This window comes from Hippocampus zosterae, chromosome 9, assembly GCF_025434085.1.
Source record: "Hippocampus zosterae strain Florida chromosome 9, ASM2543408v3, whole genome shotgun sequence".
In the NCBI taxonomy this organism is placed as follows: domain Eukaryota; kingdom Metazoa; phylum Chordata; class Actinopteri; order Syngnathiformes; family Syngnathidae; genus Hippocampus; species Hippocampus zosterae.
This window is the reverse complement of record NC_067459.1, coordinates 9840770-9857500: the sequence shown is the minus strand read 5'-3', so window position 1 is coordinate 9857500 and position 16731 is coordinate 9840770. Positions and strand designations below refer to the sequence as shown.

Sequence of the window (16731 nt, the reverse complement as noted above, 5' to 3'; positions counted from 1 at the left end):
CCTAATGGACGGACCAAGTGAAAACATATTTAAAACTCACACACACACACACACGCGCACACGGCTGAAAAGGGCATATTTACCACCTTTTCAGATTACCAATGTGTATCTTTTTTTTTTTTTTGGTTTCTCTTTTCTCTCCACGCTTGCATAGAAATTCTAACAAAAAGTGAAAGGATTCATATTGTCCCTTAAATGATGGTCCCCAAGTCATGGCACACATGGACTGCCGATTGGCCATTACCGTGTCTCTGTGAGTAACCCATGAGATGGGGCTGTGGGTGTGACAACGCTGGAGACAGAGGGATCACAACAGTCATAGAAGTGACGCTGCGTCAGTGTCAAACTAAATCTGTTTTAAATTCATCTTTCCTCAAAAAGGCCAATGCCGATACATGTCAAAATGCCAAATGCCTGCGTCAACAATCAGCCCAGTAATCTATTGAGATTACTCAATAGGATGATCAGTAGAAAAACAGCTAAAAATAAATAAATCAATATTAATCCTATAGTTGTAGAGCCCTAGTCAGCAGAACATCCTCTTTCAGCAGAAGGCCCAAAAAGATGGGCTGTGCCAAATGGGCCTGTAAAGTTCGACACTATTATCACAGTCACGTTTCTCCTGGAGGTACAAATATTCCAGACGTCAAAGTGACGTGCTGATGTACGGCAAGAGGGAAAACAAAGAAATCCACTGTCTCTCTCTCTATCAATCTGAATGCTGGGCAGGCAGCCATTGGCCCACACATCTGGTCCCAGAGGTTTGGACCGCGCCAGCCGAGCACTCTGAAGAGATTTGCCTGGCATTGGTCTTATTCTGGCCAGGCCCTGACAGATGACAGATTGTGTTTACCTACCTTCCCTAGGTGGAAAGAGTTTGTTTGTTTTTTCATCAGTAAAGTGACATAAACTTGAACTACATACGATCAAAAGTGACACACATAATTTCAAACATAGTATATACAGAAAAAGTGGTTAAGATTGCATGGCTGTCTGTCTTATGTGTTGTATTGTTGTATTATTTTGTCATTTTATGTTAACTGTTCTGTTGATGGCAACGCGGGTACCCGCAGCTGTCATCAACCTATCTCTCCTATCGTTGCATTGTGGGTGAGAGGAAAGAAATTGTTTCTGTGCTGTATGTTGCACATCGAGCATATTTGACAATAAAGTTGACTTGAAGTTATTTTTCCAAAGAGGAACAAGCTATCAGTGAAAATGCAGCAAAGCCAACTTTGGTCGGCCCCAGTGAAGAATTAAATGAAAGGCCTTACTCCGTGTCAAATTTGTTTTAAAATCAATATTAATTCAGTTAATGTGCCCCCTGCCTAACTTTGGAAGATTCACAACAGCAAGTTCTCAGGTGAGGGACGAAATTAAACTTGTTGCTATAAATTAGGAGTCTCCTTTTATTATCATCGTACTAAATGTCACAAGCAATTTCCGACAATGAATACTGGCAATAAATAATCAGTTGGAGTAAGCGCTCCTATATTGCAACCAAAAAAAGGGACACTCATACTGGTTTGTAACATGTTACTGTAATTCATTTTTAAAATGAGAAACATCTCATGCAAGAAGGACAAAAATTGTCAGGAGTGTGCTGACTGGTCTTGCAGCCTGTGGTGTACTCGAGATGTCCAACAAATGTCGCAAATCAAATTTTGTTTTCATATGAAATGAAACCATTCCTGAAAGAATAGGCTCCTTATCTCCTTAATTTGCCAAATGACAAACGTCTAGGGAAAAACCAAACAAAAATAAAGTGCATGTTGCAGGGGCTGGAGAGATTTGCAAATGTGACTTTTACCAGACAAACAAGCATGGAATGCTAAAACATATGCCCACATTTTTTTATACCAGAGGTGTAAAATAGGGCCGGGCACTTAATCAAAATATAACTTAAAGATTTTGATTTTTGGCTTCTCCCAATTACAGAAAAATAAGAGTGGAAGAAAAACAATTAGTGTGCCGCATGTTTGCAAGTTCCTACTTTGTGGAAGCAGACTGACACCCACCACGTTGCTTGTGCGGCAATCATATGACACATATTCCCTCCCTGAACGTGCTTTAAACTGTTTCATGACATCCCAGTTGAGATTTACTGTAATGCTAAACACAGAACAGAAAGAATCACACACATTTTATATTTAAATACAAGACATGCTTTGTTTAAAAGAAAAAAAAGGCTAGTGCTAATGCTAAAATCAATGTTAAAATTCCATTAATGGGCTAATTACCAATCATTCCGGGTTATGTGATATTCCTTCAAACAAAATATTCACACACAAACACTTACAAACACATTTGTTAATCTAATGAAAATGCCATTTTAATATCAAGCAAAATAATTGTGATGATGACTTTTTTTTTTAACCCCATAATGGTCTAGCTCAAATATACACACCAGCAAATACAATATATTTGATTCTTGGTTACATTTCTCATGAAAATCAGTGATGACAGGTCAGTATTCTCGATGAGCTTCTTCGGTTTGATCAAACATGGCACAAGCGAAATGGATCTGCCAGCACACTTTTCCACAAGTGTTGGAGCCCATGTTTATTTTTGTATCATTCAAGTGCCACATAAACGGAAAAGCAATCACTTTGACCAGCATTTTGTACATTGCCCAAGGAAAGACTGTTTCATTGTCTATTCATTGTCTTTTCATAATCGATGTCTAAAATCCTGGCAGTCAGTCACCTCAGCAGTAAATGTAATCGATTTATCAGATAATTATGTGTACATATTGGGGCATTAATAGCTACCGTTTATATTTGATTGAATTGAGTGCACGCGTCACAATCTGCATTATTGATCACAATCAACAGTCATTTAAGCAGAACTGTAAGAACACTACCATATGATTATTGGCAGCCACTGGCTGACAACAGCATTTAGGGCGGTACAGACAAAAGATAGCCTCAGCGTGCACCATGTATAATTCATATTCAAATGAATGTTGACTTTATATAGGGTTACTCTATAAATCATGATTGTGGCTTTGTTTGTAATATTTATTTATCGGCTTTGTTCATGCATTAGACTGTGTATTTCTAATCTTGGAACATTATCTTATCTTAGCATTCGGAAGTTCAACACTGAGGGTGCTCCGTGTTCAAGGTATAAAGCTGCCGATACTGATACGATCATCCATGAATGTGAACGGCCGGTATCGAATTATCCCGATGGGATGGATCCCACAAACGTAGACAAGAATAAGATTATGGTACGAAAAAGGTTTATGAACAAACACAAGACTCACAAAGGACAAAAAAATGATTCTGGTCAACACACCAGGATAAAACAAGAGAACGAAAAAGCGCTTGCAAATGGTGAGGAAAATACCAACGGAAATTGACTGTTTTAAAAGGACAACAGAATCAAATCACGACAAATACCAAACCAGAATAACAGACCAAATTAAATAACTACTTAGTAGTAAATGGAGAGCAGTATACAAGAAACGAGAAGAAAAAAGCAAAATCTGGAGTGTGAAGAAAATTGCACATGAACAATGGCTTGACCAAGGCAGATTATTTGACAGTCGGTTGTTCGCTCTCTCAAGAGAGAGAGAGAGAGAGAGAGAGAGAGAGAGAGAGAGAGAGAGAGAGAGAGAGAGAGAGAGAGAGAGAGAGAGAGAGACAGAGAGAGCTGATACCAGAGCCCAGGCTGTGTGTGGAGGCAAGTCCGACTTTATCCAGTCGGAACTTCTCTGCTTCGCACACCAGCTCGGGCTCCTTCCCTGCAAGAGAGGTGACGTTCCACGTCCCGAGAGCTAGCTTCTGTAGCCGAGAATCAGACCGCCAAGGGCTGCTGCCCAGCTCACATTGCACCCGTTCTTGTGTTGACTATTAAAAATTGTAAAGCAGTTCATTTGTTTTTGGATTAAAATGTCTATTTGTGCTAATCAGTCATGCAGTTGGCTTGAGGCTAAGAAGCCTGGGCAGCATTCTGTGCCGGCCTGTCATTCTCCGAGGGAACGACGAGAGGCGGCTCGGCAGAATGCCGCTGACAGCCAGTCAAACCTTCTGTTGCTGACACTTTCTACAGGATATGACACCGGCGACTGCCAATTGCCACCAATATGCTTTTGTTGGCACAGAGGACGCGAGTGAATGAAACTCGCACATTGACGCACTGGGGTACAGCTTGCGAACATCACACGCATTCTGTCATGCTCGTCATTAAGCCATGATGACAGGTTCCAGTCAGCCAAAAATATGGTACTGTAAACACACAGGTGGGAAGAGTAAAACAAAACAAAAAATGACCCTCCACATGCAAGTTCATCTTTTTACTCAAAACACTATGGGACTTGGCGAATTCAAATCGACGTCGCAATGTTGCACAATATCATATTCAAATCGCAATATCTGCAACTTGAAGAAAAAAACCCTGTACTTTATTGTAGTCAATTGGTAGGCTTTATATAATTTTTTAATCTTTTAATCCGCTTTTATCCTCACTAGGGTCGCGGGGGATGCTGGAGTCTATCCCAGCTGTCTTCGGGCAGTAGGCGAGGGACACCCCAAACTGGTTGTCAGCCAATCGCAGGACACACAGAGACGAACAACCATCCGTGCTCACACTCACACCCACACCTAGGGACAATTTTGAGTGTTCAATCAGCTCGTTATGCATGTTTTTGAAATGTGGGAGGAAACCGGAGTACCCGGAGAGAACCCACGCAGGCCCGGGGAGAACATGCAATATCCAGACAGGGAGGCCGGAGCCAGGATCGAACCCAAGACCTCTGCACTGTGAGGTCGACTCACTAACCACTGGCTCACCGGGCCGCCCTAATCTATGTATATTTGACTTATTTATTAATGTAGTGCCAGATACATTCCGAGCTTAACGTGCAGCCCACGTTTACTTAGGATGGCCTCATGAAACATGAAAAGCGATAAAGCCACAGATTTGTTTTAATTACTGTTGTAATCCGATTTATACCCAACTGACTCGTCTTCATACCAGACTTTTTTGGTATATTTTTGTCACGTTGTCATCGTGAATGCTGAAAATATTGCCAGTTGAACTGTTGAGAAAGTTACTGTGTGCCTATACAGTCCTGCAGGGTGTACTCTTCTTCTCTCATCTAAAATCAGCGGGGAAAGGCTCCAGCTCAGGCCTGCAGCTCAAGTCCTTAAAAAATAAAAAATAAAACACCGACAGTAACTGAAATATTGAGTGAGATTATAGTCATAACTAATTAGTATTACATTGCAACACGCGCACATTGTCGTCTGCCGCCTTCAGTTAGCTCCACATGCTAGTTGCATTCCTTGTAGAATTAAGCCTCCCTGACAGCTTGTGTAGATGTTTTCCCACCACTGACACTCATCATCAGTCTGTTTTTCTCCCTCTGCTGTCTCATTAAGGCATACAACCCATCCCCAAAACATGACATAAACTCTAGCCATCAATGTCTCCGCTCCCCTGCTAAATTTGTATGGCCTACTGCAGGCATCAGCTTTTATTCAACTACGTGAAGCTTCTGGTGTGTTGCGTCTTATCAAGCTTCCTGCGGAGGGGCTGCTGCCGCTCTCGGGGGCCGAAGAAGCCCGGTCCACTCAGCCGAACCCACTCATATTCCTTAATAATGCGGTATCCATCTCTGTCAACCAGCCGGATGCGAGCCTATTGTGGCTGACTTCACGAGGAGCTAAGCAGTCTTCCATCCTCGCCACGGCAGGACAAACACATCAACAGTATCAGCTTTACCAAGACCAGAGCTTTACCATTACCAGCTTTACTGCTACCACATGCAAATCTCAACTGGGGCCTTCCCCGTGACAAAAAGATGGCTGTGAATGGTTGCTTGTCTATACCGTATAAGCCAAAATCCATCCACACTTACATTCACACCAATTTTGAGCATTTAATTAACCTGAGATACAAGTTTTTGATAGAGGGACTGAGTCAGAGTACCCGCAGAAAACCCTTGAAATCATGAGGAGAAGATCCTGAATTGAGATTAAAACCCAGGAACTTTTGACTGTTTGCTAACCATTTCTCGACTGTGTCTCCCCCCAGCGTTGTTATTATGAAACACTCTGAAATAACATCCACGATACTGCTTGACAACATGCACAAGTACGTAAGCTGCAGAAAGCCACGGCAACGCAGTCTGACCTTAAAGTAACTCTACTTTGCAATTATAATGTCTTGTAGGGATTAACAGGTGAGAATGTGCCAAGAGAGTGAGGGAAGTGTATCCCGTTTATTTGTTTTTTAGTATGTTGATCTTGTTTTGAGAAAAGTAAGACTAAATTGAAGTTGCAAGCAGAGATGGACAGGTGCTCACACATTCGCTAATTTAGCAAATACTTCGACACCATGCTCATCCCAAATTCAATGGCATAAGCTAAAAAGCTATTGTCTAATGTCAAAGATATCTGGCTGCTTCTTAATGGGGCAAAGCTGAGAGCTAATTCAAGGGTACACAGTAAAGTGAAGTGCTAACAGTTGGATACTCAAGGCTGAAATAAGAAATTTGGTCAAATGACCTTGAATAATGTTATTATATGGTGGGGTGTCGGAATTAATCTGTGTGAACCTTTGCTTTAAATTGTAATGTGTTAATGTGTAAAGGTAAAAAATAATAATAATAAATAAAAGATTTTAAAAAAGCTAATAAACTGGTCAGGCCAGAGTGTAAATGACACGAAAGCCAGAGAGCTGTCTATGAGTGTAGTCATGCAAAAAATGGCCCTTTCAAAACCCAAATATTGGCATAATTCAGCTTTTGAAAGGCCGTGTAAGCTAAAACCCAAATATGCTAATTTCCAGGTCATTTCTCATATTACTCCTTCAGTACTTTACACATATCAAGGAAGCTGCAAACACACCCATAACATATCAAGCCACCAACGCAAAGGCTAACTTCAAAATCAAAGATGACACCAACGCAATAGCCATAGTGCACTGTTGGAGCGAGGAAGACACTGATTGCTTCATCACTGTAGTGAGTGACATGACTATCATGTGTTTTATTGAGCATAGAGAATAAAAAGCATAAATTACATCTATTTGCATCATGTTGTTATCTAAAGTCACAGTTTAGATGAGGATATCACATCAATCGATATTCTAATCTGCTTTTCTTCACGAGGGTTGCAGGTGTGTTGAAGCCTATCTTGAGGCAGTGGGCGGGGCACACCCTGAATTTGTTGCAAGCCAATCGCACGGTACGCATAGACGAACAACCATTGGGACAATTTAGAGTGTTCTATGAACCTGCCATACATGTTTTTGGAATGTGGGAGTAAACCGGAGTGCCCTGAGAAAACCCACGCAGGCACGGGGAGAACATGCAAACTCCACACAGGAAGGCCCCAGAATCGAACCCTACACCTCTGCACTGTGAGGCCCACGTGCTAACCATTCAACAAACATGCCTCCCAGGATATCCCAACTGATCTTCATTACCATATATTGTATGCAATCTAACTTTGTCCGCTCACGCATGTAAACTGAATTTTTACCTTAACCCGAATATTGACTGCATGTAAACACAGTCGTTTTCACCCAGAGTGTTTCCAAGCAGGTTTAGGACCCTAAAAAGTCAAATAATTCGCTGGAAGAATGCTAATGAATGATTCCAAGGACCCAAGGTGGTGCTTGGGTCCTAAAAAGCATGTAAAAAAATGCATACAATATATGTAAAAAAAGAAGAATGAGCAGAAGGCATTGTAATACCGGCGAAGGGGAAACACAGGGTATTATCTGCTAGCTTGCTGCTTCCAGGCAAACGTCACAGGAAAAACAAAGGCTGGCCATCATGTTTACATACAACCCATTTGGACAGTTTGAGATAAGAGGAGGGTGACATTCAATGGGGGAGGGTGGGGTTGGCGACATTATCAGAGGGATTGTCAACCGGTGATCCAAACAGGTGGGAACAAAGAAACACACAGACACACGCTCAAATGGTCAAACCCCAAAAAGCCAATAAACCTTACCTAATCTCTGTGACATACAAGTGTGTTCAGCTGCCAGGAGTCATTTTGGAATAATTGAAAGCTTTTGGTTTTGAGCAATAAGTGGCTCTGCGGCTCCCAACTTACCTTTTGTACCCCCATCCCAGACATTACTATCACTAAATATATGTGGCATTCTTTAATGGCGTAACAGAACAAATTTTCCCTCTACTGTATTTGGGCTTACAGTACAGACAACAACCGAGTGAAAATGTTGAAAAAAAAATCCCCCAACTGCTTTTCCACCAAAAAGCTGGCTTTAGGTGACATAGTATTGCATGTGAAGAAACACATGAATTCACATTAACCTTTTCAGGGACAGAGGTCACTACAGTGGACAGTTTATCATGTCATCAGGATCAGGTTATCATTATTGGCGCATGAAAGGGGCAATTGTAATGCAAGCAAGAAACGCAATATGACTCGCATTCATGAGGGACTGTAATTTCATTTTTAACTCATGTTTACAGTGTCAATAAAAAATAAAAGTGCTGCTAAAAAAACAAAAAACAAACTTGCTAATTGACCACAAAAGTTATTCTGAATGTTTCATTCTCTTCCAAGTGTAATTTTTACACTGTTTGGACTGAGACCAAATAGAGTATCTTTAGAGTAAAATGTTGTCTCGGAAGTTTACTGTTCACATATTCAGAAATTAACATTGATACAGAGCAGTGTCTGTACACAAGATGGCATCATGTCAATCTCATAATGGATACCATGAGAAAGTATTAAAAAATACCTTGATTCATTGATTAAAAGTGGCTAATGTTGTGGAATTAATTAATCTTGTCTTAGACTGTACTTCCTATTATGCCCTTGTATGTGGGAAAAGAGAGCCACATTCACCCATGCCTTTTTACAGTCGTTTAATGAACACAAAAAAAAAAACGGCGGCCAGACACTCAGGCTCAGGCTCGTCACTTCACACTCCACCAAGCAGGCCTCACCTCTTTAAGACACATATCAAACACGCACATCTTCGGTGCATTTCATGCATTCTGTCTTCATATACATACAGTTTTAATAACTTTAATTGTGTTTACAGCAACAGTGAGGGTTAAACCAATGTTTTAATATGGTTTCTTTATCCAATGAGTGCATGTGGTTGTGGAACGCATTAACTCGTGATCAATCGGTGTTCGCTGTATATATATATATATATATATATATATATATATATATATATATATATATATATATATATACACACACACACATATATACTGTATATAGTTCACGTCCACACCAGTGATTCAACAGCACACCTTGTGGGCCCATCAGACAACAATTCATAGCATAAATGACTTGCAGGAGGAGAGGAAATGTTGGCTAACCTACCCCGTGCTCCTCTCCTCCCTTCCATCCTCCGTCATGGTATTTGTCTTTTCGACAGAGATAAAGTGCAGTCTTTTTATTAACTTGCTGATGGTAGAGAATTGCTTTTCGCCGTCTGCGACGATTTCTCACATAAACAGCGGCAAAAGAATAACCCTCCCCATAATTCTTCTCACCACCATTTCTCTGACTTCCTCGACATCCAGTACCTCACACGGAGGAATATTAAATACACGGCCATAATTTCCTGCCTTCCCATTGTACTTCCTCAAAGTAGCAACATTAAAAGGTAAAGAAAAAGGATAAATCAAGTGACGTGCTGGAATTTGTACGCATGATTTCACACTTCCACACACTAAAGAACTTCAAACGTGCGAAACGGCGCGCATTATATTTTGCTACATGCGTGACACTGTGTTTGCACAGTTGTGTGTGTGTGTGTGTGTGTGTGTGTGTGTGTGTGTGTGTGAGTGTGTTATTTTGAGTGGGCTATGTGGAAGTCCTCCTGCTGTGGAGACAGAGCCTTGAGGGTGTCGTCTCGATATAGCGTCTCCTCTCCTAATTGCGCACAACTTTCATGCCACTGATGAAGCCTGGCAGCATGGCACCTGCCCATCAGTCTAACTTGCCGTGTCCTAGTCTCTGTTCATTTAGAATAAACAATTCACTCACGGAAAAGAAGCCTGTATAGTAAAGGGTCCAAGCCCTAATGAGAAGAGTGAAAATATGCAAGCTTTTTTTTTTTAATTATTTATTTTTTTCTCATGTTGTCCCCATACCTGGGTGTGTTTCTCCGGGTAATTCTGTTTGCTCCCATATTCCAAAAACATGTATGGCAGGTTAATGGAACACTCTAAATTGTCCTTATATGTGAGTGTGACTGTTAATGTTTGTTCGTCTCTGTGTGCCCTGTGATTAGCGGGCAACCGTTTTAGGGTGTCACCCGCCTACTGCCCGAAGAAAGCTGGGATAGGCTCCAGCATCTCCCGCGACCCATGTGAGGATAAGCTGATCAGATAATAGATGAATGGATGGATTAATTGTTTAGAAAACTTCCAATCATCCATTATCTGACCTGCTTACCCTCACGAGGGTTGCAGACATGTTGGAGCCTATCCCAGCTGTCTTTGGGCAGTACACCCTGAATTGGTTACCAGCCCATTACTGGGCACGCAGACAAACAACCATTCACAGTCACAGTCACACTGTCAGAACAATTGAGAGGATTCAATCAACCTATGATGCTGGTTTTTGGAATGTGGGAGGAAAGTGGAGTACCTGGAGAAAACTATTGAGAGGCATTTCAGCCTATTCTCACCTCATGAGAACAGGTTCATTATCTTGATGTTAAATCAAAATAAGACATATGCAAATATGTAAAATAAGATCAAAAAATTTTCCCCATTTTCTGACATGGTACAGACCAAGCAAGTTACTGAGTCCTACTTCATTTACAGTACATTTGGGTCTGCTCTGCACTATTAATTTGAAATAATGACCTGTTTTTTAAATAAATGGAAATGGAATCTATTCAAAAATCGGATTCATCACTTCATCAACAAAGTCATTGACAGATTAAGCTATTACTGAAATAATTATTACCTGGAGTCCTAGTTTGAAACCAAAATATATCACTTCCAACTCATTTTAAAACGGCCACCTTAAAAATAGGCGCCCTGTCCAGGACACACTTTTCTCTCGCCAAAAGTCAGCTGGGATAAGAACCAGGTCACCCACAAACCTAAAGAGGACAGGCGCTTGAGAAAATGGATGGACGCACACCGCAAGCAAACATTACGTTTAGAATCCAAGGTTGAAGACATTTGGGTCATTATAAAAGTAAAGAGATCACCTTATGTGTTGTTGGTCGTCTCTGATACAAAGTGAATGGATGAGGTGTAGTATGCGTTTTGAAGGACAGTTCTGGCAGTCAATGGCGACACTCATGGTGTTAAAAAGTGTGATTTCATTGCTTTTTGGGCTACATCTGTTTAATATGCAGGTGACCTCTTAAAATGTAGTGGTGTTCAAAGTCAAAATCATCATAAAGTAGAGATACGGGACTTTCATCTGACGATTCATACATTTTTGGAGATATCCGTCTGGAGAGTCTGTATCTAACCTGCGTGACTGTCACTCTGGCAGCCATTTTGTCCAGGCCCTCTTATCTCAGGCTCACCGCAGGCAAAATAAAGCAAAGCGGTAAGGAATCCAGAGGCAATTTAAAGGCGTAGGCTGTTACATTTCAAAGCTCTCCCAACTCTATAGTCTTGCATCTCACAGTTGGACTGGGACTCGAGACTCTGATGCCCCTTCTCGGGCATGACAAATCCTGACCCTGTAGGTTTTTGTTACTCCTCGTGCCTGCTAAGCCTCATAGAGAGCAGCTCTGTGTTCGGTCATTACACAAAGCGCACAGCCTAATTACACACAAACAGCCCCCGAAGGCAAAAAGCCATGATCAGCCTACTTACTCGACATCATACGATAATCTCACGAGACCTCAGTTCAACGACCATCTAAGCTAGTCCTACATTTTGCATTTTATTTGTCTTTCTGGGGCATACCTGTTTAAAAAGACACTGCTATCAGAGATGACAACGCAAAACGTGCCTCACGAGAGCTCAGTCCAGTGATCATCAAAAGGATTCATTCTATATGAATGGAATTTCCTTTTGTCTTTTTTTGCCATGCCGTTTCAAAAAGGTGCCCTCTGCGATCTGAGTGGCAAAGGATTAAATGCATGCTTTTGCTTTTCCTTTGGATTTCTTTTTCAAACTTAGTCTTGAAGACAATTTCTGCCATTTTGGATGACGTCATACACGAGTGACTGCGGTTCAACCACGGTCAAAGGATTTTTTGTGTGCGTTTATTTTCCGGCTCAACCGGCCAATTTTTGACATCAGTTTACAAAGGTACAGTCAGTGTGGCCAACTTATCTTCAAAGATTTTAACATCCCCCTCAACTGGTGCATAGTTCTCGAGTACATGTTACAAAAGCAGAAATTGAATAACTGTTGGACTCTTTTGACCCGAGCTATGTCCTTCAAGCCGCAGATATTTTCCCAATGAGAAAAGACCCTAGTGCTGGAGGGGGTGTGGTGTTCAACAACACAAAAACGGGGGATTGAAGGATGATATCATGCTGTCAAGGGGAAAAAAGACCCCTAAGTAGACAAGAGACAGGACAATAAAAACGTGTGCAAGGAGAGCGTTTAAATCCAACCAGAATTGATGCTCCTATGAAGTGTCAAACTATTCCTCCCCGAGGGAGGAAATATATATACACACATGGACAGGCAGTTATCTTCTGATTTATGCAACTAGCAAACCCCAAACACAGACATCTTGTTTTGTCTTACAGCGGGATGATAACTCACTATCTGTGAGAGAGGAAAAAGTTCTATTTTCTTATCCTCACACCAAAACAAAAGATTATGAGGTCATATTTAACATCAAATATGAGTGCAAATATATGCAAAGGGTGGCGAAATGAGACTGCTAATAGAAAGTATCCACGAGTAATTAACACCCACTCCCACAAATATTGTAATTGCCAACAAGATGGGGCGAAGTCCCCATGAGACAAGGCCTGAACGACGTCTCTCCTCACTTCAACATCGTTGCAAGTTGCCATTAGAGGTCCCACACAGAATCGTCGTGACACACCAAACGCGACAATCTCACACCAAATGCAACAAGGTCTCTTGACATCAACATGGCCGGAGCCGCTTTTATACAGCATGCCAATTTCTGCCAAAGTGGCAGTTTCCATGGTAACATTTAATGACCTATAACAGAGAACAACCTGGGGAATAGTCGAGGCAAGTGAGGGAAGAGGCAATGACAGAGAGGCACGCAAAAGAAAAACATGGCAATCTTGCGGAACAAAAGAAGCAATTTCGTATCGGAGGATGGCGTGAAATCTGATTATGTCGTCAGTGTAAATGATCATTAATTTCTGTGTGTCCAGCTGGGCCAGATTAATATATTCCCATTCTGCACGAAAGAAAAAGCCGTGCTTTCGTTTCACGGGGTGGGGGGTTCTCAAATCAAAGTCAGGCACTTTGTCAAAGACTGACTAGGGACCACACCAACGTCTATATAGGAACACTGAGTACTAGCAATTTTCTACACCACTTAGCCAGGAGAGGATCACGGCAAGGACAGGAGATGGACTGAGAGCCGAAAGGTACACTGGCCACGAGTCAATCACAAGGCAATTATGAGATGCGCAAAGACCGGGAATTGATCCCAAGAGTCAGCCATGTGAAACACCGCATGGCCAAGTATGGTTTCTTTTTATTTCAGGTCTATTGGCTCGTAACCAGTTCGGGGTGTATCCCGCCTACATGCCGAAGACAGCTAGGGTAGGCTCCGGAATGCCCGCAACCCTTGTGAGGGTAAGCGGATTAGATAATGAATGGATGGATGGGTGGATGGGTGGATTGATGGATGGGTGGATGGATGGATGGATGGATGAGTATATCTATTGAAAAGTGAGGAGTCAAAATAATAATGGTTGTTAATGGCAGACGATCACTGAGAGATGTCTGACCGTGGTCCAATAGCAGACAAACCTAGAGCTGCGAGCAGGGATTAATGGCACCTCCTTTTTCATGTCCAATCTCAAAATGAGTATTTATTTTCTGACCTTTTTAAATGGCGTGGGCAAAAAAGTATCTACGGCAGAGAGTGTGTACATGCTAGTTTTTTCACGATTTCCCACAATTTTGCCTTGACTGATAAAACATGTGTCAGGGAGTTTTATTTTATTTTTTTTAATCTTTCCAAGCTTCACTATTGGTTTATGTTAGTCTGGGCTACATGTGGGACCGCAAAAATACTTTTTTTTTCCCCAGGATACAGACACTTGGACAATTTGTGGAATTTTCTGATTTGTAGTGGCCTCCAATGATCAATCATACTGATCATAAAATGATAAGTTCAAAAACAAAAATGGCAGAATTCCTGTGGATTTTTAGGCGCGGCTTATTGAGGTTATTTATTTTTTGGGAGGTCTACCCATACGCCTACCACATTTAACCTTGATAAGTGAAACTGGGTTCAGGGGTTGAATTTATGCTACATTCTGTGTAATGCTACCAAGCTAATTTTGGGGCTGAAGTTTGTAAACTTTCAGCAGAACGAACACCTGAAAAAAACTGAAATCACTCAAAATGCAATTTTATGTGGCCAAAAAACAATGACAAGAAAGGAAGGAAACATTCAGCCTTCACAGTGCAAGCTCTCAAATATCAATGAATTTCAAATCAATAGAAGAGTCAGTGTGAGATAATCGTTCCAAAAAGATTAAAGACCGTGAGTGGCAAAGAGTTGAGAAAAAAAACGAAACTCAGATTTTGAATGAATAATCTTCAAAGCTCTGTTTTTTGTTCATATTTCCTGGTATTTGTTTTCAAACTACTGTACTGCAGTACAGATAATCATAACTCAACATCTAGTATGATCAGTCTCACGTCTATGGCAAACTCGCATACGTATGCATGTCAAACAGACTGACTTAACCGTTAAAAGCCACTTTGCGTGCAAATTTTGGACTTTCATTCTTTTTCTTCTCTGGGGATTCGTCTGTTTTCTGCTCGGCCAGGCACTTGAGTTTCATGTTGAATTCTTTCTTCTCAGCCTTCTCGTTTTCGTTCTTTTTGCTTGACTCTTTTTCTTGCTTTTCTGCCCTTTCAGCCTGTCTTCTTTCACTCCAAAAGCCTGACCAGAAACAGACCCTTTTCTTCTTCTTGTGAATGTTTTCCATCGATCGCAGCCTGGCATGGCATGCTTGGAGGTTCTCCATCAGCTTCTCCTCTCTGTCCTTCTGGTCGCATTTGTCATACTCAGCGGACTCCACGTAGCTCTGAAACTTCTCCTCCAGCTCCTCCACCTTCTGCTCACTCTGCTTGAGTAAGGTAATCCGGTCTTGGAGGCTTTGCTGCAGCGCTGCGATTTCAGCCTCTTGCCTCTGGAACATCCGGTCATTTTGCTGAAACTCCCCTTTCTGGTCATTGAGAGTTTGCTCAAGCATATAAATTTGAGAGTTCTGCACTTGGACTTTCTTCTCATTGTGCTGGAGCACTTCTCTCTGCTCGTGAAGACTTTGCTCCAGTGAGGTCACCTGATCTTGCTGCGTCTTAACTTTTAACCTACTCTGCTGAAGTTCTGCTTGCTGGACCTGAAGACTTTCCTTCAGATAAGCGATTTCTTCTGCTTGCTCCGCAATGATCTCACTGTTCTTCTTGCTTTCAGCTTTGTACAACAGAAGCTGGCTCTGAAGCTTAATATTCTTCATTGAAGAAATGTGAAACTCGTTGTAGTAATGATCCTTCTCGGCAATGGCCGAATAGTGAAAGTTCATTAGTTTCATGTGCATTGATTTTAATGGAGAAAAGTTACCGAGCAAGTCATTACTAGACATGACTTTGCTGGTGATCGTGTTCATTCCAGCAACACAAACTGAGACACCAACACAATAATGAATTGGGAGCTGCAGTTTATACAAGGACCAACATGTTCGCAATTTTGCCATTTCAAGACATAAAAGATGGTTGCGGCTAGTCCTTTGTCACATCACTTTGTGACACCACATGGCGACTAAATGATAACACGTGACTTCACAAACTTTAATCAGCGAGACATCTTCAAAGATACTCGCCTTTCACGTCTCATCGGGTGATGTAAGTAGTGTCGTGCACATGGGGAAAAAGACTGACTACACCAGTCATGCAACAATTCGATGAATTTCTGGTGGGTTAAAACATTTTGTCACCGGTGCGAGACTTTTTTTGGTCACCTGGAAAACACAAATGTTATCAAGCACGTTGCTGCTATATGTGCCCGTGTCTTTCTCTTGCGGGTGTTCCGCACAGAAAATATGAATAAAAGCTTGTTGCTCTGATGATGCATTGTTTTAAGCATTTTGAATACACATGTGGCTGAAAACGGCACCATCTGCTTTTGACTAATTCACTTTCATTTTATTTATTTGTTTATCAAGCCGGAACAAGTTATAAAAAAACAAACAAAAAAAACACTTGAAACTGCTTCCAGTTCTGCGGTCAGATGTGCTTGAAGCCATTTTCAGACAGAGGCATACAGAATGATGTCATCAACAAGGGTCATCGCGACTGGTCGGCAGATTCCAAATCAAAACCTTAGTCCTATTTTATACTGGCTACTTTCTACATGCACCCCAAATTTACAACTAAAGCACAAGTAGTAATGTGGGCCACTACTGTCTGAAGACCATGTACGGAGAAGAGAAGAATGGCCTGAGACAACCCCAACTTATCTCAATGGATTTGTATGTCAGGGATGGGCAACTGGCGACCACACTCTGTGCCTCCTTGATTAGTCATCATTCATCCATTATCTGCTGCCGGGTCACCGGGGA

At 41.6% G+C, this 16731-nt stretch overlaps 1 protein-coding gene across 3 annotated transcripts in view; it reads right to left on the bottom strand.

Moving 5' to 3' along the window:
• The window catches only part of cacna2d2a (calcium channel, voltage-dependent, alpha 2/delta subunit 2a), a 191878-nt gene that overhangs the window by 126575 nt on the left and 48572 nt on the right, over positions 1 to 16731 (bottom strand). The window lies entirely within an intron of this gene.